The sequence below is a fragment of the Lissotriton vulgaris genome, chromosome 6 (genome assembly GCF_964263255.1).
Source record: "Lissotriton vulgaris chromosome 6, aLisVul1.2, whole genome shotgun sequence".
NCBI classification, from domain to species: Eukaryota; Metazoa; Chordata; class Amphibia; order Caudata; family Salamandridae; genus Lissotriton; species Lissotriton vulgaris.
The window spans coordinates 498,655,693-498,679,595 of NC_141694.1; the positions used below are offsets into that span (position 1 = coordinate 498,655,693).

The following is a 23,903-nucleotide window of genomic DNA, read 5'->3' on the forward strand; positions in this document are numbered from 1 at the left end:
TTGGCCTTAGGACTCTGAGCACTCTGCCATTGCAAATCAGTGCCAAAGTTCATGTGCTTCTTCCCTAAACGTGTGTAATTGGTGTATACCTGGTTGGCATATTTAATTTCTTGTAAGTTCCTTGTTATAGCATATCAACGCTACTAGTGGACTGCAGCACTGATGGTGCATCCCACAGAAGTATCCTTTCAAACCTGTCTAGGTCCTGCAACTGCAGTGCCACTTCCACTTGGCATTTAAAACTACGTGCCAAGCCTTAAACTCCCCTTTAATACATATCAGACACCCCTAAGGTAGGGCCTGGGTAGCCCTAAGGTCAAGGTGCCATGTAAATAAAAGGTAGTACATGCACTTTTATGTTTTACATGTCCTGTCATGTTATGTTATGGTGACTTGTAGAGCACACGGCTGCCCCAGCAAAGGGGCAGCGTGCTAAAACAGAGAACTGCACAACTTATAACAAACTTATAACAGAGAAAAGAGTAATCTTATCACAGCTTTGCGGAAAGGCAGATAGGATTTTATACAGCTGATGGAAATGGGAAGCGCATTCCAAAGTTTTGGGCCAACACACAGAAGGAGCACAGACCCTTCTCACCCAGAGGACAGCTACAAGATTCTGTCCCACAGAGCGAAGTTTGAGGGAGGGAATGTAAAAAGTGTACAAATTAGCCAGAATACATGGAGATGAAAAATTAAGGATTTTAAAAGTAATACAGAGGGCCTTGAACTCTAAACGCTTGGCCACAGGCAGCCAATGGAGGCAACGGATGGCATTTGAGGTAGGACACCTCCTTGGCAGGCCAAGGAGAGCTCGAGCCGCTGCATTCTGGACCCCATGTAGTCTGACAATCTCAGACTGGTTAACCCCCAAATAAAGGGAGCTGGCATAGTTTAATCTTGACAAAATCAAGGCTTGCACAATAACCTGCCTAATTGGGGATCGAAGAAACCCAACAAAGGCTTAAGCCCCTGCAGTAGCTCAAAAAAAATCCCTGCCACCTTATTAGTCTGTGTTTGAAAACAAAGGGTGGTGTCCTGGTAGTGAAAAACAGCCTTTTTCATTTTTCACTATTGTAAGACCTACTCCTCTCAAACGTTAGCATTGGGAATTACTTGATACACTTTTTAAGTTGAAATGATCAGAGCGGAGTCGCTTTTTCATGTTTCATATGTTTGGAATGGCAAAATCCTCATTACTGGTGAAGTTGGATTTAACGCTACTGTTTTAGAAATGCCACTTTTAGAAGGTGGATATTTCTCTGCACTTACTGCTCTGTATGCCTGACAGCCTGTCTCCAATACAGGTCTGGGTTGGGTGACAGCTACACTTCCTGCATTCACTCTAGACAGCAGCAACGCAGGAAGGATAGGTGTGTCTGAGTACCCATCTGCATACATCTGCATTTAGATGCCCTTGCCTGGGCAGGATGGAAGGGAGGGGCTAACACTTCACTTGAATAGGTAGTGTCCTCTCTCCAAACAGAGGACTGATTTAACCCCCATAGATGGTTTGGCAGACAGGACTGGGCTGAAAGGGTACCTGTGCACTGCAGAGAGCTGCTTTGAAGTCACCTCCCACATCAAAGGCCATTTTGGGTATAAGTGTTGGGTCTATGACTCCTCAAAATCAGACACTTCTGAATTTTGAACTGATCCTCTGTCAGAAGGACTGCTGTGCTGCTTAAAAGATTCATCTTTGGGCTGCATACTTGGAATACCTGCTTCCTGCCTGTTGCTCTCTGACTCAGCTGAAGAAGTGCTGGACTGTGCCTTCACTGGAAGTGACCTCCAAGGGCTTGTTGGCTTGCCTCCTGTTGCTTGAAACTCAGGGAAATCAAAGTCTCTACATCTGGTCCTGTGCCTGGTCCACTGGATGTGGCCCAGATACTTGCAACAAGGAGTTTGACACATTTCTTGTCAGCTGGTAGTAGAACCCAGTTTCCGGAGTGATATTGGCCCATCATCACTGAACCAGTGATTTGCCTGCAGAGAGTTACGCATCAGATAGTGTAACACCACTGCTGCTGCTTGGTGAGATTAACGCTTTCTCTCGATGCTTCTCATGATCTCTGGCACCCTTCTTTAGAACTGACACATCACCTTTACTGCGTGGCGAAGATTGCTGCATCTTGCTGTTTGCTACCAGGAAAGGTACTTTGTTCACCAGATCCTGTAACTGGCCTGTGCTTCTATGAGGTTGGCCAGAACTTTGACTTTACCCCGGTCCAGCGTGACCTTAAGTAAGCTTTTTTGTACTACTGCATTTATTATTTTAAAATACAGTATCTCAACTTCTATACATTGTATTTTTGTTGTTTTGGTCGTGTTTTGTTCAGTATGTTATATTATGCTATGTTATGTTAGCTGGTGTTTTATTAAGCGCTCAGCTACTCTAACAGAGTGTCCCGGCGCTATCAGACCCATAACAACAGATCCCCGGTGAAATGGAGGAGACTTATTTGCCGAACAGCCACGTTTTGAGCTCCTTTCTGAACGACAGTAAGCTCTCACTCTTTCTTAACCCCTTGCGTGCGGCGGGAATTCCCCGCCCATGCTGACTCCGCCTTGCGCGGGCGGAGTCATGACGGAACGGTTCCGTCATCAGCACAGCTCACCCGTAGCTGATGACGGAACCGCTCCGTCATCAGCATGCAAGGGGTTAAGGACAATGGGAGGGCATTCCAGGCCCGGGGCGCAAGATATTTAAAAGAGCGCCCACCGATCCGAGCACGCCTAATTGCCAGGACCGTGGTCAAAGACAATGACGCCGAGCGCAGGGTTCTGGAAGGCAGATGAAAACCAATTCTCTTCCTCAAATAGAGGGCACCGGTGCCATGGAGTGCCTTAAACGCCATGGTGAGAGCCTTAAACTCAATGTGTTTCTGAATTGGCAGCCAGTGAAGAGACTCCAGCAGTCCCGCAGCATGGGATCGATGGCAGAGGCCAAAGATTGCCCGTGCGGCCGCGTTCTGCACTACCTGCAAGCGTGAAAGAAGGTACTTCGGGAGACCCAGGTAGAGGACGTTAGCGTAGTCCAGCCTTGATCCTATCATAGCTTGCACCGTGATTTTCCTATGGGCAATGGAAAGGAAAGGGAGACATTTCCTTAGTATTTTGAGTATCCCGAAACACTGACCAACCAGGCTCAGAATCTGTGGTTTAAGGGTAAGACAATTGTCCATCCTAACACCAAGATTCCTAGCCACTGAGGCCACAGCGGAAGGAGGAAACATATCCGCCGGCCACCAGGACTTCCAACAGGGATTTGGAGGACAGCCGAAGAAAAGAACCTCAGATTTGTCCGAGTTGCATTTCAACTGGTTAAGTTGAAACCAGGCAAAAACTGCACCCAGACAGCTTTTAATGCGATCCCTGTTAAAGTCCATGTTTTTTCCGCATGTGAAAAGAAGCTGAGTGTCATCAGCGTATTAGACAATCTGGGCGCCAAATGACTCAACCGGCGCCGCCAAAGGGGACATATATATATGTTAAAAAGAGTGGGGCTTAATATTGACCCTTGGGGTACTCCCACCTCCAGAGGCGACACTGTCGCCGAGTACGGAGGAGCCCAGACTGTCTGTTGCCGGTTGAAAAAGGAAGGACTTGAACCATCTGAACGCCGCAGAGAGATAAAGCAACACCATCAGTGCCTTCCCTCCGGTGTCTTGGACCTCCTTAATGGCCTCCGCCACCTCCAGCAGTGCTGTTTCCGTGCGCATATTTGCACGGAAACCGGATTGGGTATAATGCAGGACACTGTGTGACTCAACAAAGTCTGAGAGAACTGACTGTACATGCTTTTCCGCCACCTTAGCCAGGACCGGGAGCAAAGAGATAGGCCGGTCATTAGCATGGATGGCGGGGTCCAGGGAAGGTTTCTTCAAAAGAGGAAGAACCAGCGCCTGTTTCCAGGCAGGCGGCACTATCCCTGTCTCCAATGAACGATTTAAAATCGGATTAACAATGGGGTTGATGACATTTGCCACTTTAGCTAGAAACTTAGCGGGACAGGGGTCCAGCAGAGAGCCAGATCTCATTTTAGAAAGAAATTCCAGTGAGACTTGAGGCTCAATAGGAGGAAAGCTCAACAAACTGGGCCGTCCCGAGTCGGACACAAAGGAATGGGGTCCTGGATTAGACACTCCTCCTATCACAACAGATGGAAAAGTTGCCTGGATGCTTTTGATCTTGTTAGCAAAGAAGCTTGCCAGTTGCGTAACCCAAGGTTCCGAAAAAGAGCCCTTCAGAGTGATGGAGGCTGGCGATGTGAATTCCTTCACAATCAGGAAAATTTCTTTGCTGGAGTTATTGGCCTCCTCAACCCTTCGAGCAAAGTAGGCTTTTTTAGACAGATAGATTTCCTTGTGATAGGCCTTAGTGCAGCACCTTTAGGCCTCCCTTAGTGGTTCCAGATAGTTTGATCGCCATGCTCTTTCGGCCTTCTTGCAGAGCCGTCGACTGGTATTGAGCGCTGGCGTGAACCATGGGGCAGACGCTAGAGTAGAGTTTTTAGGAGTCTGCCTAGGCGGTGCCAGTTCCCCCAAACACTGCGTGAGCCACGTTTGAAAGCGGATTAAATCCTCCTCTATGTCACCCGTCGACGAACAAGGGTGAGTTAACAGATATTGCTCAATCATATCCGGTGTTACTCGATGGAGGGCACGGGACATCCGGGGCTGACACCCATTGTCTCTAATAGTCAGGGTGGTTTTATACTGGATATTAAAGGTCACCAGTAGGTGGTCAGACCACAACACGGGAAGGGGGTAAGCCACTGTAATAGGCATAGTGGAGTAAATTTGGTCCAATATATGCCCTTGTTGTGGGTAGGAGATACTACATAGGGTGACATGCCCAGTGGAGTAGTGATGTTTAAGACTTTGATGGTATCCGTGGCATCCGCTACATCAAAGTGAATGTTAAAATCGCCCAGGAGAACGAAGTGTTTAAACTGTACACTCATTGCCGAAATCACTGAGTCCAGCCCCTCGTGAAACGATCCAATAGGACTTGGGGGTCCGTAGACCAGCAGACCTGCGCAAGATTGGGCGGGTGAAAGTGTCTGACAAAATCCCAATGCTTCTGCCCCAGGAATGTCTTCCGTAGGTACGATGGAACACTCATAGCGTCTATCTATCACCAGAGCCACTCCCCCTCCTTTGCCTGTACACCGATCTTTCCTCAACATAAAATAGTGAGAGGGCAGGGCATTAGCTACATCTGGACTTGAGGCTTCGCCAAGCCAAGTTTCGGTCAAGAAAAGGCAGGCGGGATTAGAATCTGATAGGTAGTTAAACAGATCCTGAGCATGTTTGCTCGCAGATCGAGTGTTTAGAAGGGCGCAGCTGAAAAAACGTTCTGATGGTCCCCGCCCTACCGTCGGGATTTCATAGTGCCCTGACTCAGCGGGCCCCTCCCAGCCCACACTTCTTTCAGTGACCACCCACAGCCAGTGCAGTGGAAATTTCCCTTAAAACAGTGATCATGGACAATACAGCCCCTATTAATACACTGTCTTAAGCCCAGGACATGTGCTGCAGAGTAGCTTCGGATTCCTTTCTGGTGCTGCGTCCAAAGGTTGCCTACCCGTCCGCATCCGTCTGCCTCCGGGACACTGACGGGCGCAGACGGGCTTTCCTTAGGCGCTCCTTCAGCGCGGGTTAGGCGCATCCGCTGCTTGCGTCCGCTGCGCTGAGCCATCCCCATCTAAATTTATACTTCCCGCCCGTGAGGCAGCAAGCCTAGTCCGCAGACTGGAGTATAACAAAGGGGTTCACCCAAACATAGTCACTGGGACCTGGGTAATAACAGTACTGAGAGAAAGGGGTCCCAGCGTATAATCATCAGTTGACACAAATTAATCAAAAATGGAGAAACAATGAATAGATCTACACTGTTTTTATTCACAATGTAGATGTATGTTGGATATTGTATCTAGCAATAAACATTCCGAAGGCTGTACAGTGCCCCAGGGGTCCCCGTACGATCATAGTTTTAAAGGAAACCGCCTGGCGCCATTGCCAGACGCGAGCTGATGAGACGCCGGATTCACTCTGCCTCTGATGGTGCCAAGTTGCCGGTTTCCTTTAAAACTACGATCGTACGGGGACGTGAACAGCTAAAGTCTACCTTTGAATTCTCCATCCAGTCGCCATCCAACCTCCATCGTCCTCGGACCCTGATTTGATTCCACCATTAACGCCCATCCTAATTGATTCGAAGTTCACACCATATGATGTTTCCCACCCTTTCCACTATCAAATTGATCTGGTTGCCTGCCCCTACCCTGTCCTGATGAAGACCCCGCAGCAAGGGTACAACTAATTCCTGCAACAATTTGAGGGTCGAAACGTCGACAACTGTTTCTTGTTTATCAGCTTCACGCCAAAATTATAACATTAATGTATTATGTGGAGTATGATTTTGATCAAGTGATCAACCAAGCCGGTTTCCGACCAGCCCACTCCACCGAGGCTGTGATCCTGGCAGTTATGGATTCTTTAAGGGACAATGCCGACAAAGGGATACCTCAAGGGCTCATCCTATTAGATCTGTCAGCAGCGTTCGACACGGTGGACCATAACATCCTTCTCCACCGTGTCGAGCAGGCCGGCATCCAGGGTCTGGCCTCTGCCTGGCTCAAATCTTTCTTGTCGGGCAGAACCCAAGCGGTTCGCTTGGGCCCTTTTATGGCTGCCAAGGTGCCATCGACCTGCGGAGTACCTCAGGGACCTTTCCTATCCCCTTTGCTTTTTATCATTTATCTTCAACCACTCATTCACTCCCTGAAGAGGTGGACATCACCGTCTTCAACTATGCAGACGATCTGCAAATCATTGTCCCTCTTAACACCCCAAATGCAGCCACTCATTGTCAAGCGGTGATGCTACACATCCAACAATGGATGAATTTGAACCAGCTTAAGTTAAACCCGGGGAAAACAGAGCTAATTCTCCCAAGCAATAGTCCCACGTACTGGGGTCCACAGTTCTGGCCGGTGGAGCTTGGTCCCCCACCCGTTCCAGCTAAATCAGAAATAAGTCTCGGGTCATTATTGACACGGAGCTTTCCCTGAAGCCCCAGGTGGGTGCTGTTGTGTCCTCTTGCATGTTTCAACTTAGGAAAATCAGGAGAGTCTCCCATCTCCTTACACCCGAGGCTCTGATACAAGTCCTGATCGCCCTGGTACTGTCCCGTCTGGACTTCTCAAATTCTCTGTACCATGGCCTACCCAAATCCCTTCTTCACAGGCTTCAAATAGTACAGAACCAGGCGGCCAGACTGGCCTACAAAACCCCGAAGTGGCAGTCCGCGAAGCCATTACTCTGCAAACTTCATTGGCTGCCGGTTGAACGGAGGGCCGCTTTCAAGATTGGCTGTCTAGCATTCAAAGCGGTCTCTGGAACCTCTCCCGCCTTTCTAAAATCCCTGGTCACCCTCTACCCCCCGGCACGCAATCTACGGTCCTCTCATCACCTACTCCTAGCTACTCCCCTAATTAAGCTTAAAAAATTTGGTGGCCGCAGATTCGCTCACTTAGCCCCCAACCTTTGGAATCCGTTGCCTTTTCCGTTCAAATCTTCCAATTCTCTTCTGAAATTCAGAAAACTTCTGAAAACTCTCCTTTTCGTACAGTCTGGCTAGACCCCCGTGCTTCCACCTCTCAGCACTCAATCAGCGCCAGGAAACGTATGGTGACAGAGCGCTATACAAAACACCCTTAAGATAAGATAAGATAAGATAAGATAAGTGATCTATTGAACCTATGGTCTCTTGTTGGTTTATATTTAAATTGACATACAAGTGCGTCTGCGCTATTTGGTTGATTTTACTGTCACTATTCCCTATCCACACCATCCTCACCTTTTCACTTCCCTTTTTCCCTGGGGCACTGCACAGCCTTTGGAATGTTTATTGCTAGTACAATATCCAACATACATCTACATTGTGAATAAAAAAAGTGTAGATCTATTCATTGTTTCTCCATTTTTGATTAATTTGTGTCAACTGATGATTATACGCTGGGACCCCTTTCTCTCAGTACTAGTCCGCAGACTAGCAAGCCCTCACCCAAGATGGCCGCCGTACTTGTGCACAGCCTTCCCGTCTGTCCCTCAGCTCCTAATCAGCTGAGAGGGGCGCGCCCAGAAGAGCACAGCAAGAGGGTGGCAGGGGAAAGAGCGGTGCGGCCACAAGTGTTGCAGGTAGATGTGCAGTTGCCCCCAAATAGGTAAGAAACCGAGTCCCCCACACGAAGAAATAAAAAGTACAGAGAGAGATCTCCCGGCTTTTCGCCTCAGGAGAGAAGAGCAGTAAACAATTAAAACAATGGCACGAGTCAAAGACACAGTGCAATGCAATTTAAAACAGCGCGCAAGGAAAGTGCAAAGTCAATTTATTAAAAAAGCTCAGTAAGTATAGCTCACTCCGTCAGGCATCCGCCATTGGTGTCTCGTTAATACAGGTCTAATTTTATAAACCTATGTGTAGACTTTTTGTGGTGTATTCATTGTGTTACTGTGAGTGTGTGTTTCACAAATACTTAACACATTGCCTTGTTAGTTTAGCCTGACTGCTTCGTGCCAAGCTACCAAAGTGTAATATGAAAAAATAGGTCCTTGACTGGCCTTAGAGAAAAACAATAATGAGGGAAACTTTATCATATGGGGGTTGCCATAACGGTCAACCACTGGTAATCAATACTACTTGATTATAAATGCACACCCTAAAAAGAAAAGAGAGTTTCTCAAAACACACAATGTGTATACAACTGCACCCACACTTTAGTTGAGTAAATTCATTTTTTAGATATGTTTCTCAAAGTTGAATGCAGCATTCAACATCCGATTGTGGGGAAAGGGTATGATACAGGCCCTTTCGTGGGGGGAGTGCGTCGACGTTTCTACCCAACTTGTGCGTAGAGGGTGGCTTGTAACCTCCGCTTGCGGGTCTTCTGCAGTACAGAAGGAGGGGAAAACTAGTACTGGTGCCAATCAAGGGCATATCAGGTGACAAATCGAAAGATGTCAAGGTGCCAAGGAAGGGCGTCCCAGGAAACTGTTCCCAAAGGGTAATAGGTCCGCAAAATTGCAGCATGGCACGCTGAAGAGAACCAAACTCAATTGATGTCCTCAAGGGTATTTAAGACCTCAACCGTTAAAGATAAGACACCGGAATAGCGTTAATTCCATATTCCTGTGAAAAACCAATTGCGCCAAGCCTCTTAGGAGCTGCTCTGTCAAGTTCCAAAGGGACGGTGTCTTATCTTCCCCATTCCCAACAATTGGATGCTGCATTCATGCACTTACAGAATAATGTAAAATGTGTTGTGAATAAATGTCGTGGACTGGCTATACTGTACAGTTTTTTTCTTCATAAACCAGCTCTTTCTTGGCATAAGGAACAGTCTGCTATTCTGAATCCTGTGATTCTCACTCCTTTAGCATGAGCACCTTCTTCTCCCCCCTTTTTCCGAACAACCTTTCATTGCATATGTGTGGTAATGTCTTTACCGACTAAATTATGTTTGCATTCAACTTTGAGAAGTATATATAAAAAATGAATTTACTCAACTAAAGTGTGGGCACAGTTTTGGATATACACATTGTGCATTTTGAGAAAGTCTCTTTTCTTTTTAGGGTGAACATTTATAATCAATTAGTATTGATTACCAGTGGGTGGACGCTATGGCAACCCCCACATGATACCATTTCCTTCCTTATTGTTTTTCTCTAAGGCAAGTCAAGGACCTAATTTTTCATATTATTTTGTACCCAGGTCCTGTGGCGATTACCCCATTAATTTGTAAAGCTACCAGAGTGTGAGCACAGGTAAACCTTTAATGTGTATCTCACCTACCCTGACTAGAATTGTGGCTTCTGATTAGACAGGGTGCATATCTTTGCCAATCAGAAACCCAACTTTTAATACATAACAATAACAAACTTGTGTCCTGTGCTTTCTAACTGGATAATGGGGTCATGGTATACAAGCATACCACCACAACTGTTCAACAATACTGCATCTCTTGTCTATGCGCCCCCTCCTCAGTATGTCCCCTCCTACTCCAAGGACACATCGCCATTGCATGTGCGTGGCTTCCATCCCAGACAACAGAGTTACTCATTAAAATGGATATACAACATGTTACTTAAAGTACTGAGTGCCCAATTTACCAAGGGCTTGCATTGACCTTGTGTCATGCAAGGCAACGCAGGGCAACTCATGCACTCAACTGGTATCTACTAAGCTACACAAAACCGCTTTGCATTTCTCTACCTTGTGACAAGTTGTAGTGTAGTTCATATAACCCTGATAGCCTCTGCGTATTAGAATAATATACACTATAGTTTTGACGTAGGGCTGAGGTCAGTATGCCTCTATCGAGTATATTAAACTTAACTACTTGTGTTTGCCAGCTACCTCAGAGGTCACTAGAAATTTTTCGAATGAACAAGAAGGGATTCGTTTCTGACAACAGCATAAACATGACAACTTTGTTTCCCTTTAGAATCGGAACAATCTCAGAATCGTGGAAACAATAGATAACAGTTTCACTCAGTCAATTGTGCATGCTTCGTTTCTACAGAGTTTGCACAGAGTGTTACAGGCGTTTCAATAAAAGGGTTTATTGAACAGTCTTATTTCTCATGCAAGAGATATGAACTGCTACAATTGTAAGACAGAATGCGAAGTATAATATGTACAGAGTTAGCAGTAAGATAAAATAATACTGCAATAGCATGGTCTGTAGCTATGACATATATGAAAATACACACATAAATAACACAGGCTAAAGTTCTCAACTGGTGCTTCTAAAATATTCCTATCCCAGTGTACCTAACCTAAGTATAGTACGAGGGAAGAAGTAGGTGCTGTTTAGTTTAAGTTTAGTTTTGCAAAGAGTTGCCAAAAGTTTCTCTAGGTTCTAGTCTGCTCTATACCTTAGAATGAGAGAGGTTGGTATCTCTTTCCGGGACTCGATCTCTAATACCCCGCAAGGGGAGTCAGAAACACAGGAGCTGAATTCTCGGCGAGGAGGATGACAGCGTCTGGTCAGTGAGTCAGTTGGGGACTCGATCTACTTCTGAACTTGCCATGGCGAACTGCGTCGTGCAAGTATGCAGCTGGATCGTACTGTGCACTGTAGTTTGCCATGGCAAGTGAAGGTATATTTATACATAGAAGGTGTTTAGGAATACCAGTATTGACGTACAAGTTGGGCATTAGAACGTCATGAATGAACCCCTAAGGAATAGATGTTCAAGAGTCTGGTTTTCCAGGAACTTGTTGTGACGAAGATGAACGGATGTAGTTGACCATGCCTGTATTTGGGTAGCATGAGCAATGCCTAAATAAGGGCTGGATTTCTATGCCTAAATAAGGGCAATGTGAATTGTACCTATATAAGGACATGAATCGGGAAATCTATATACGGTAGCTAAATCGACACACAACACCCACTCCACTTTCGTATGAACAACATTACTAAATCCTAAACATGTTAACCATATCTAAACTAGAGTTTCGCATGATTTGCTAAAAACGTGTCTAAAAAACATATTTCTAAATAATGCATCTAAATGTGTTGCTAGGCATAAAATGCAATGGTGCTGGACATATTAAAGCAATGTATCATTCCAAGCATATATTTACAGTGAATGCTAAACGAATGAGGGCGGTTTCGGGGGAGTCAAGATGGCGGCCGCTTAGCTGTGGCCGTTGTGGCGGTGTGGTGAGGGCCGGCATTAGAGAGGAGCCCGAACGGTAACGCTGTCTTAGCTGAGTGCCACATACTGTGTTGTGGATTCCGGAGCGGAGTGGTGAAAGCGGAGTCGTCTCAAGGAATGATTACAGCGCTGTCCTGCCGCGGCACAGTGTCCCGACTGCTGCGAAAGTTAACAGCCGTGGTAGCAGCTCTCTCTCCCAGCCTGCAGCGTCGTAGGTTTCCCGGAGGGCGGAGCCGTGTGCGAACGCTGCAGCGACGTAGGAGCTCTGAACGGGGGACGGAGTATGTGGACGCCAAACTATCCGAACGCTCGAGTGCGTTTGATCTGCAGAAGGGACCCCAGCGGGTGAGGATGGCCCCAAAACTAAATCAAGCGTCCAAAGCTGCGGGAAAAAAGAAAAACCTACGATAAGAGTGCGCAGTGAAAACCACAGGAGAGCTTTCACCGACGCGGGAGAATCTTAAAGTGAAGCAGCAGACGGTAGTCCAGACCAGGCAGGCAACCACCTCGATTGCTGATATGTTCATTAAGACCGGTAAGGAGAAGGCAGTGGAGGCAGTGGAGACAGCACTTATTACAGCAGTAGGGGGTGCACCCGGGATATCAGAAGAAATTGCAAATGAAACTAAGACACAGCAATTACCCCAGGTCGATAATGATGGCGATGGCGATGGGGTCATCCCCCCAGCATGCGGGACCCCCTCGATGGAGGGTGCTGCGCAGGGCAAGGTGGTGCTGCCATTTGAGGGAACTGCTTCTGGAGACTCCGCAGCATCTTTGCAGGAGATTGATGGGTCCTGTATTGATCCTCAGATACAAACACAGGATCAAGGAGGGATTGATAGTGATGGAAGGGAGCAGCTAGCTCTTTTGGAACAGGGTGATGAGGCCGGCGGTGTTGGGGATGGGGCTCAGAGCGAAGCCTTCTTTTCAGCCTCTGATGGTGTGGAGTGGTCTGAGGAGGAGGGAGACTGTAGCTCCTTTGGGGACTCAGAGAGCGAATTGGAGGTGGAGAAGCCGGCTACTGCTTTGAAAGCACCAGTCGCTGTGGCAAAAGGTCAGGGTGATCCTCAATGTGAATTGCAGTGGGATCAGTCCATCCTGACGCCCTTATGTGGCAACCCGGATATAGAGATGGAGCAAGAAAATCGTAATTCGCAGGCAGCGATGCGTAAAATGAGGGGCGTCGTTAGGAAGCTGTCCAAGGCCTGCGTGAACACAGGGGACAGAGTCTCAACCCTTGAGGGACAGAATTGTCTCTACCGAGGCGGAGGTGGGGGAGGCAGTAGCTAAGGTGAATGCACAATGCTCCCAGGTAGTTGATATACAATGGAAGCTAGAGGAGTTGGAGAACAGGCTCCACCGGAACAACTTGAGGGTCCTGGGAATTCCGGAGGGAGCAGAGGGGACCGACATTAGGGCATTTACTATTAAGCTTTTTGAAAAGGCATTCCCTGAGCTCGCCAGCTGGAACTGGGCCTCAGAGCTGCAGAGAGTTCATCGTATCCCCTTTAAAGTTAGCAGGAATAAGAAGGAAGGTGACAAACCTAGGGCGATTTAGATTTTTCTAGGAAATTTCACTCTGCGACAAACTATCTCGGATTTAGCAAGACCTAATGCTACAAGGGATTGTGATGGGTATTTACTTTTCGTGTGGCCGGATTTCTGCCACGCGACGGTGGAGAGATGCTGGCGGTAAAGATGTTTGATTAAGCCCTTTCAGGACAAAAAGCTACAGGGATATCGAATAAATCCGGCGCAGTTGAAAATTATTAATGAAGGGAAGACATTCTTCTTCTCTTCTGAGATTAAAGCGAAGGAATATCTGGATTCCATAGGAAGCTAGGATGAATGTTGCTGGGCTGGGCTAATGACTATGGGCTGATTTTGGACTTTATTGTTTGACTATCTGTTGAAAGTGAACCCATATTAGTATCGATGCCCGGATGGCTGGCGCAAGTCGCCTCTTAGTTCCCATTCTGAATAGTTACCAAAATAAAGAGACGGGCGCTGGGAGCAGGAATCACAAGAACAGGATTTATTACTCATGAGGAGAGCCTGTCATTTCGGACACGAAACACAGTGTCTTTCGGGAGGTGCTCTAACAAGTGAGCTGAGACATCGTCTTTTATACCTTACAAAACACTTAGCATTACAATCACGACATTGTGAAACAAGGAAAAGACATCCCCATAATCCTCGTGTCAATCCTACCCCACATATGTTCACAATGGGGACCCTTGACCTGCTGATAAGAGGGGAGGGTAATCACGCAGCTGAGTGTTCCGCCAATTTTTAGGATGTGTGCGCCTGATCGTTGCCTAGGGGGTGGGGTGGCCAGGATCAATAGTGGGTCCTTGGAAGAGGAGTGACTCCATACAATAAGCAGTAAACAGTATCTCCTGGCTTAGGCGATGACCTCAGACATGTGTGGTCAGTCAATCGCGGAGGGAGGGTTTACTAACAGAGGGGTTATTCATGAAGGGAAAGGAGGTGCTGGTCAGGCGTGGCCATGACTCCCAAGGACAGGGTCTTGCAGAAGAAGAAGGTTTATGACTTGCCCGTGTGAGGGAGAAGGAGAGGGGGGGGGGAAGAGCCAGGGTGTGCACAGGGACAGAGTCGCACAGAGAGCGAGGTCTTATGACCCGTACATGAGAGAGCGGGGGTAGTCAGGTGTAGCTGGGGAGGGCTATGTCAGCCGAGGCGAAGGATGCCTCTTCAAGAGGAAATGGGGGGGGGTTTGCGTGGGTCAAGCAGGAGGGTTGCCTTTCAGGGCAGGGTCGCGCAGAGGGAGAGGGTTTCATAGTCTATGCATGTGAGAGAGGGGGGGTTCAAATACGCGCAGAGGGGAAGCCGGTGATTCTAATGAGCGGGCAAAAGGCCAGGGTGCCTAGAATGGCTGTCATGTACATATGGGTACGGGCCTTTACTGGCAGAGTGATGCGGTCAATATTTTACGGTATTCATGGTGCTTGCGGGGAGAGGAGTGGGAAAAGGGAAATGAACGTCGCTTATGTACATCAATTTTTCTAATTTTCCACAGTCCCCCCTTTTTACATAACAGAGTTAATTTTTGTAATTGATGGGGGTACATATAAACAGGCCCTGTTGAAGAATTAGCATTTGTCAATACTTACATTTGGCATATAATCATGGACAGTTGATGTGATGGGCAGAATGCAGCACATAGGAAATTGCATTTGTCGAGTACCTAACATTCAAACGCACTACATAGCATAAATGTTTCTGACTTAAAAATGTGACCAATGAACATTTTGACCAAGTAGTTGAGGGCGGAATTCAGTTCAATACACAAGATCTCTTCGTCACAGTGTCTTTTTAGCAGTGAGCCATCACTGGTAGGCCCTAGTCCGTATCCTTCAGTTGGCGCTGTTGAGCACCGGCGGTGGAGCTATAGGTCCAGCTCGTATTTAACCTTCCGTGTTGCAAGGTGCGGTCTGTCCTCTGCTGTTAGACCACAGTCCTGTTCCCTAACCAATCCTTTTAGTGGCGCCTTATGCTTGGAACCTATATTTCCGTGGCAACACCCTATTCCCACCTGAATGCTGTTCTTCCTTTTGGCGTGAAGTCACATGGAAAAGAGGGTGTGTGTGGTTCAAATAGTCGATAGGAGAGAGGGCGGAGTGGGGTCACATTTCCTGGGACACACCAAAGGGACCAAGGGAGCAAAGGATAACAAGCAGGCAGGCCCATCAATCGGGCTTGAAAAGGGGGACGGAGGCTTCAGGCACACGTGGGTTAGCAGACTGAGGGCTTCAGGGCAGCCCGTCATTTTTCATTCTCCACGTTTGAAATTGCTGTCTCGTCCCGTATCTTGTTGCTCTGTAGCTCCACCTTTGGTCGAGGTCACATGTGTCTCAAGATCTGCAGCCAGGCTGTACGTCACGTCCGACCCTTCTCCTCCGGTGATCGTAAATCTTTGAATAGGTACAAAACAAGCTTTTAGAGAACTGGCAGAAGAAGACATTTAGGCATGTGAATTCCTCCCTCAACCCTACGCACTTAGGAGCTATGCTCATCGGTCACAGTCAGAGGTTGGTTACCAAGCAGTGCATATGTCGGCATTCCTACTGAGTTCATGCCAAGTTTATTCATCGTCTATTTATAACACAAATGGAGAGAAATAAGACTCCCATCAACTGCGCATTTCATCAAATTCAACATTTCGGAACCTCCAGTGGAGACTTGCCTTTCAAACCCGAGCCTTTAACAGTCTAACATTTCCCTTCAAGGCTGGCTAACCTTTTCAAACAGGGCGGGGGCGCTATCATCGAGAGTCAGGGTAAAACAGGTTTTTCTCGAGGGACGACAGTTACTCATGGTCATCATGTTTATATCCGGGACAGTAGCTGGGGTCAATCAAGTGGGGCGGGGATGCTTCGGGCATTCGCGCTTGGGTGCAAAGGGGGTGGGGCAATCTGGGCATTGGGGGTCAATCTAGACGTTGGCGTTCGTCTCTGATGAACTAAAAAATAAGGTGCCATTGACATACAGTTCCCCTATAAAAGGCCAGATTGGGGGACCTTAGTCGTCTTACCTGTCCTTTCCTTCTCAGCCAATTCGAGTTCATTCATTTTGCAGAAAGGAGAGGTAGTAGTATGGCGAGATACGATCATTTTAGTTTCGGTCAATTTCGCTGAACACCTTCGCGTTAAATAAGTATCCAATCAGACTGGTGCCAGCGAGGCATAATTTTACCATAAAAAGGAAGAGGAAATAGGGAGACTCTCATAGAGAGTGAGAGTCGTCCGCAATCTAAAACGAGCCATTCGGTACACGTATGACATGTAGAGAGAGAGAGAGAGAGAGAGAGAGAGAGAGGGAGAGAGAGAGAGAGAGAGAGATAGGTAAGGGGGGGAGAGAGAGAGAGAGAGAGAGAGATGTGTACGAAAATAGGTCATTTAGTGCGCTCACAACACAGAACAGCAGGGGGTCAGGTAACGGAGAGACGCAAACAGAGGGTGGACATAAATCCCTACAGTACACACACACAAACTCAGACGAAGGAAGACAGTACATGTATTACATATATAAGACATTCACAACAAAACAGAAAACTATTATTGGCCAACAAGATCTATTTTTACATCCTGCGTATCTTTACTATCCTATTTACCTACGTGCTTAGCTCTTTTTACCTTTCCCTCCTTTTCCCTCTCGCTTGTTATTTCTGCGACAGCTTGGTTATATCTATAAGAGTGTGAGAAGGAGACGGTACATTTTGAACATCAGCAACGTTTCTAACTTCCCAGACGGGTGGTGCCTTGGTAACCCTTACCCCAGCACTCTCTTTTGTCCTTTCCCTATCTAGTCAAACGTCTAGTTACATTATCTAACGTGCTATTTCGAGTCAATTTTCGTCATACAGTACCCGTCAAGTTTCTATGTCAGTCCATCCTCCCAGTCGCCACGTTCTAAGGAGGAACAGTCATGTTTAAGTCTACGTCTTTAAAAAAAAACTCATCAACATAAGGACTATGCTCATATTCCCTTCTTCCCTTTTCGTCGGTTGTTCGATCATCGCTCTTCCATACTTTAGCCGACGTTCCGACGCGACCTGCAGAAGGGAGGAGAAAGAAGGGGGTGGGGGCAGCATTCAAACCACATCAGCATGCAGTAGTCCGAAAATGTTTTTACCTACCACATACTCGACCTATCTCCACGTAGTGCATTTCTCTACCATCTCGGCGTTTAAGCCCAGAGGGACCAGTAGTGTCAGATAGATAATCATTGACGATCTGCGTATCTACATGAGTCACTTGGTCGCGACCCCTTTAGGTTGCGTGCGAGGGTGGCGGTCAGGTGGCATTTCTGTGTTGTCGTTTAAGGGCGTCTAAAACACTTTTTCGGCTGCCTGCGACACATAATGTAGCTGCTAAATATCGGGCCCTTTTTAACCTTCAGCCTTAATCATACTTATTCCTCGCTCACAGTAGTAATACATTCAAAACTCATTAATGCAACCGCTACAATTATACTTTCTTTTTCAAAATACCTTTAATAAAAAGTGTTGGTGTACAAATACGGGCCTACAACCCAGTGGACCGGCCACGGAGCAGACTGGAACTGTACATAAGAGGAACAAAGTTGGTGGCCGTTCATTGCATAAAGTGCAGCAGTGCAATAAAATCGTATCGAACTTTCCTACAGGGCAAGCATGATGCATGTCAAGAATTCAGTTTTTCAATTAATTCATTAATTCATTATCCAAATGCTCACTCAGTGCCTACATTACACCAATTCATTGCTCCCAATCATAATTAGTACCCACCCTAAATCAGTTCATTGTCCAAACACATGATCAATATCTGTCTTACATCGCTTTCTTCTCTAGGCACATAATCACTATCCATCTTATCGACTTTCATTGTCCAAAAAGTGCACACATATCTCGGGGCATCAAGGTTTGAGCAATCCGGGTGAACAGGGAGTTTGAAAGTTTCATTTTGTATCGGCGCCATTTTGGGCGAGGTCAGGCAGGTTCCAGTATAGTCAGAATGTCTCCAATGACTCGTGGTTGGACCAGAACCTCTTTTGGCAGTTCAAAAAGGTTTCGTAATGGGGTGGCAGACTAACAATATGAATCATCAGTCAAAAAGTGGGGAGGGAGGCAACAATCTTTTCCTACCGGGTCATTCTGGTGTTCCACCGGAACTGAACAAATCTGTATCTTTGCAGGATTTTAGCCATTTCCAAACTGAGGCTGGCGCCGGCAGGAGTGCGCCGACGTCTCGTGGCTCCATCGGAGGACAGGGCGGGGGGCGCCTCGTGGAGAGGTCGGCCCCCCGGGCTCTTTTAGAATCTTCAAGGTCGTGGAGTACAGGGCGTGTGCCCGTCCCGGGCAAGGAAACCCACTTTTTGATATGGACCCCTTCTTCAAGCAGGAGTGTTGGGGTGTCGCTGGAAGCCTCCACCTGGAGGGAGGTGGGGGAGGCTCGTTCGCGCCGCCTCCCCCTTCCAGCGACCCCGCGCCGTTCCTCGGCTCCACCGCTTTGGTACAGCCATGCCAGGCAATGAAGATGGGGGGGGGTCGGTGGCTGAGGCAAGACATCCCCCCCCTTGACATGTGGCGGGACTACCTGAAACTCTCAGGCGTTTGACATGTGGCGGGGCTACCTGCAATTATCCCGGGCCGAGTGCAGTTGCAGCCATTATTGCGCAAAGAAGCGCCGCCGTCCTCGCCTTGGCTTCGGCCTTCGATGAGAGCCGGATCAGGCGAGAGAGGGGGGGGGTCGGTGGCTGAGGCAAGACAGCCCCCCCCGTGGCCTGCAGGGCAGCAGAAGAGGGGAGAAGGAGAGGTCATTACGATTTTTGGGCCGTCCGCCCCACAGCCTCCCCTTCCGACTGCGGCCAGGCGAGCCCTGCATGCATCGAGGCCTCGCCTTCCGGATGGGCGTAACCGCGGACCTGTTGCACTTCGGGAGCTTCCGGAATGGGGGTAGGTACCCATTGATTTGTATCTATTTCATGTGACCGTTATTTTGGGCGTGGTGGGCAATGAGGCAGACATGTTTGGAGCAGGAGTAGGCAGCGGAACCTAGCTACCTCGTGGCTGTCTTGCTGTCAAATATTTCGCCATTTTATATTTCTTATTACGAACTGTTTCTAATGTTTCTTATTTTTAGTGAAGTCGAAAGCTCATCAGGGAGTTACTGACTTAGCCCGATTTCTTTTTATTTTTTCCTTCTTTTCCTTAGCGTGCTTCGAGCTAAAGTTTCTGTTAACAGGGTACGGTGATCACTTCATATTTTTATGTGTCCTTTTCATTAGGGGTACTCCTGGACGGACCAGACGAGTTACCTCCAATAAATGGTCCGGGGTGGAACTAGATTATCGATCAAAGGGGAACATATATTCCTTCATTAGGGTATCATCCTGGACAGACCAAATGATGTACCTCCAATTACTAGGGTAGCCTCTTGGACGGACCAGATGGCCTACCTCCAATAAATGGCCAATGAGTGGGGAGCATATGTCCCTCCATAAGGGTAGCCTCCTGGGCGGACCAGGTGAGCTACCCCCCAAATAAATAGTCAATCAGTGGGGAGTGGGTAGGACTGACGAATCATAAAGGGGCATAACCTACCCTTCTCTATCTGCAAAGAGGGACGAACGTTCCTATTCACCGCTGTTTGCAAACAGAGAATGTCTCGTTCTCGAGAAGAGAACCAATATTTCAAGTAGCATCCAAAGCTAAATGAACCAATAACAACAATATCAGTATTCAAATACCGATTCCAATACAATCAATCAATCAATCAGGTGGATAAAACCACCCTACCAATCAGGCGTAAAAACACCCTACTTAATCTTACCCGGACCATGCGGATAGTTCTTCGTCTGCCCCTTCCAGCGCCCGATCGTTCTCTTACTCTATGCAGCATTCCTGTGGGATTCCAGTCAGGACAGTAGGTCACTCGAGAGAGGTCCGTTCAGAATCGGTGAAGTTCATTCAATCGGCAGCCGGACGAGGGCCCTCTCAAGGCAGGTATACTCCGATCATTTAGATATTCACCTCATCGTCTGGATCTCTCTTACTGGACCTTATGTCACTGATGGACCCCGCGTTGGGACGCCAATTGTTGAAAGTGAACCCATATTAGTATCGATGCCCGGATGGCTGGCGCAAGTCGCCTCTTAGTTCCCATTCTGAATAGTTACCAAAATAAAGAGACGGGCGCTGGGAGCAGGAATCACAAGAACAGGATTTATTACTCATGAGGAGAGCCTGTCATTTCGGACACGAAACACAGTGTCTTTCGGGAGGTGCTCTAACAAGTGAGCTGAGACATCGTCTTTTATACCTTACAAAACACTTAGCATTACAATCACGACATTGTGAAACAAGGAAAAGACATCCCCATAATCCTCGTGTCAATCCTACCCCACATATGTTCACAATGGGGACCCTTGACCTGCTGATAAGAGGGGAGGGTAATCACGCAGCTGAGTGTTCCGCCAATTTTTAGGATGTGTGCGCCTGATCGTAGCCTAGGGGGTGGGGTGGCCAGGATCAATAGTGGGTCCTTGGGAGAGGAGTGACTCCATACAATAAGCAGTAAACAGTATCTCCTGGCTTAGGCGATGACCTCAGACATGTGTGGTCAGTCAATCGCGGAGGGAGGGTTTACTAACAGAGGGGTTATTCATGAAGGGAAAGGAGGTGCTGGTCAGGCGCGGCCATGACTCCCAAGGACAGGGTCTTGCAGAAGAAGAAGGTTTATGACTTGCCCGTGTGAGGGAGAAGGAGAGGGGGGGGGAAGAGCCAGGGTGTGCACAGGGACAGAGTCGCACAGAGAGCGAGGTCTTATGACCCGTACATGAGAGAGCGGGGGTAGTCAGGTGTAGCTGGGGAGGGCTATGTCAGCCTAGGCGAAGGATGCCTCTTCAAGAGGAAATGGGGGGGGGGTTTGCGTGGGTCAAGCAGGAGGGTTGCCTTTCAGGGCAGGGTCGCGCAGAGGGAGAGGGTTTCATAGTCTATGCATGTGAGAGAGGGGGGGTTCAAATACGCGCAGAGGGGAAGCCGGTGATTCTAATGAGCGGGCAAAAGGCCAGGGTGCCTAGAATGGCTGTCATGTACATATGGGTACGGGCCTTTACTGGCAGAGTGATGCGGTCAATATTTTACGGTATTCATGGTGCTTGCGGGGAGAGGAGTGGGAAAAGGGAAATGAACGTCGCTTATGTACATCAATTTTTCTAATTTTCCACATATCTTGTCTGACAGTTAGGGTGATTTGGGATTTGTTGGGCTCCAAGATTTTGCAGATTGTTGGGTGTTTTGATTTAAGCTAGCCCTCAACACACACACTGTGCTCCATCACACGCACAGACTAGGTCTGAGCGTCTCACAGAGTAGGGGGGTTGTAGGGGGGTTGGGGAGAGGGTGGCAGTGAGTGTGGGCTTTCTGGGGTGGGAGAGGGAGAGGGAGGGGGGTTGGGTTCCGGGTGAAAACTGAAAAAAGAAGGGAATGGTGCTTTATTGGTCACGGACAAAAAATGCTAATAAGGATAACGTTTTTTGAGCAGGTTTCTGTTATAGGCTGTCTCACTCAATTGGATGGCGAACATTAGTATCTGCACAATGAATGTGGAGGGTTTAAACGACTGGAGGAAAAGGCAGATGTTAGCATACGTTTGAAGGAAGACTGCTGGCTGATAGTAGGTTTGTAGACCATATGAATAATTGGGTTGTAGAATTTTTGCGTCAAATAGGTATAGTAAGTCCCGGAATGGGGTGTGGGAGGCTTTTAAAGCTGCTTTAAGGGGAGAGACGATCAGTTCTTCTGCTAGGCTTAGAAGAGTGGATAGGGGGGAGGTAGAGAAATTAATGGGTAAGCTTGTCATTGCGGAGGAACAACATATAAGGGATATAGCCTCAGGTGGGGATGGTGAGGATAGCCAGAGCGTATTGCTGGCGGTTAAAGCGGCATTGCAGAAAGTGGTTACACAGAAGGTGATCGGGGATTTTCAATCTTCAAGGGCTAAGAGGTATGAAACAGGGGAGCAAGCTGACAGAGTTCTTGCCCTTTGGTTAAGACAGGAAAAATCTAAGAATGTGATCACCTGTATAGAGGAGGATGGGAATATATTTACGGATATTAAGGATGTTTTGATGGTGTTTAAAAATTTCTATCAAAAATTGTATGAAGAGGGGGATTCGGATAGCAACCAAGTGGAGGGGTGCTTCAATAGGGGCCCTAGATTGGATGATGTAAGAAGAGCGGACCTTGATAAAGATATTTCGTATACCGAGGTTCTATCTGCATTGCGGGAGCTAGCTTCTGGGAAAGCCTCTGGCCCTGACGGGATCCCCCTGGAGGTATACACAGCTATGGAACGGGAGATTGTTCCTCTGTTGGTTGATTTATATAATGGGATTTTGCACTCAGGGGTGGTTCCAGACTCGTGGAAAGAAACCAACATTATAATCTTTCATAAGAAGGGGAAACCAGCGGAAAAACCACGGTCGTACCGGCCAATATCCCTAATCAATGCAGATACTAAACTCTATTCAAAGATCTGGGCAAAGAGGTTGGGCAGGATCATTGGCGGTCTCGTCTCCCCGTGGCAGCATGGGTTCGTTCCTGGGCGTGGTACCACAGATCATATATGTAGAGCTATATCTTTGTTTGACGCCCAGGAAGCCACGGGGGCAGGGGGATGGCCATGATCCTGCTCGATGCAGAGAAGGCCTTTAATCGAGTTGGGTGGGACTTTCTCTGGGGTATATTGGCGGGGGGGGGTTTTATGCAGAAAGTCATCAGAGCTATTAAGGCTATGTACATGGACCCAGTAGCAAGAATTACAGTTATGGGTGAAAAGTCAGATAAGCTCAAGATACATAGAGGGACGCGCCAGGGCTGTCCCTGTTCCCCTATCCTTTTCTCTCTGTATATTGACCCCCTTATCCAGAGAATATTAGAGTGCCCCAGTATTTCCCCAGTGATTTTTAACGGTCATGTCAATAAGATATTAGCATATGCCGATGATTTGGCTGTTATCACGATGAATCCCCAGCAAGCACTTCCGGCTTTGGTACAGATGGCGAAGGTTTTTGGTCAAGGTTCAGGGTACCTCCTGAACGAATCTAAAACACAGATAATTTGTACAAAAAATATTCTGAAATCTGATTCGAGATTTGTGGACTCTGCTGTTTACTTAGGGGTAAAGATCAATGCTTCAGTGGGAAGAATAGTGGAAGAGAACTACCCCCCTAATCAAGTCTATAGAGGCTGAATTAAAAAGGTTGGATGTGCTGCATCTTTCTTTGGTAGGGAGGGTTAATGCTCTGAAGATGTTAATGTTTCCCAGAGTGTTGTACTTGTTTAGAGCCATACCCCTATTTATCGAGGAAAAAACTATGAAACATCTTGAGTCTGTCTTTATTAGGTTCATATGGCAGTATGGCAAGGTTAGACGCTCTTCGAGTCTTATGTCATTACCGAGGGAAAGGGGCGGGATGGCACTTCCAAACCTTAGACTGTATCATTGTTCTTGCCTCTTGATTCAAATGTCCATCTTTTTCCACTCTGACACTGGTTATGCGGGAGAAAACGCAAACCCGGACACTCAGGGTCCCCCCCAATTTTTAAGATGCTGTTGGGGGGGGAAAGCAACTGGCTTGCTGCTGACCAAAGTAGAATACAGG

The 23,903-nt window shown here is 47.5% G+C and overlaps 1 protein-coding gene across 1 annotated transcript in view; it reads left to right on the forward strand.

Moving 5' to 3' along the window:
- Positions 1-23,903, forward strand: part of LOC147707489 (CD109 antigen-like) — a 943,435-nt gene that overhangs the window by 513,977 nt on the left and 405,555 nt on the right. The gene's annotated exons all lie outside the window — the stretch shown is intronic.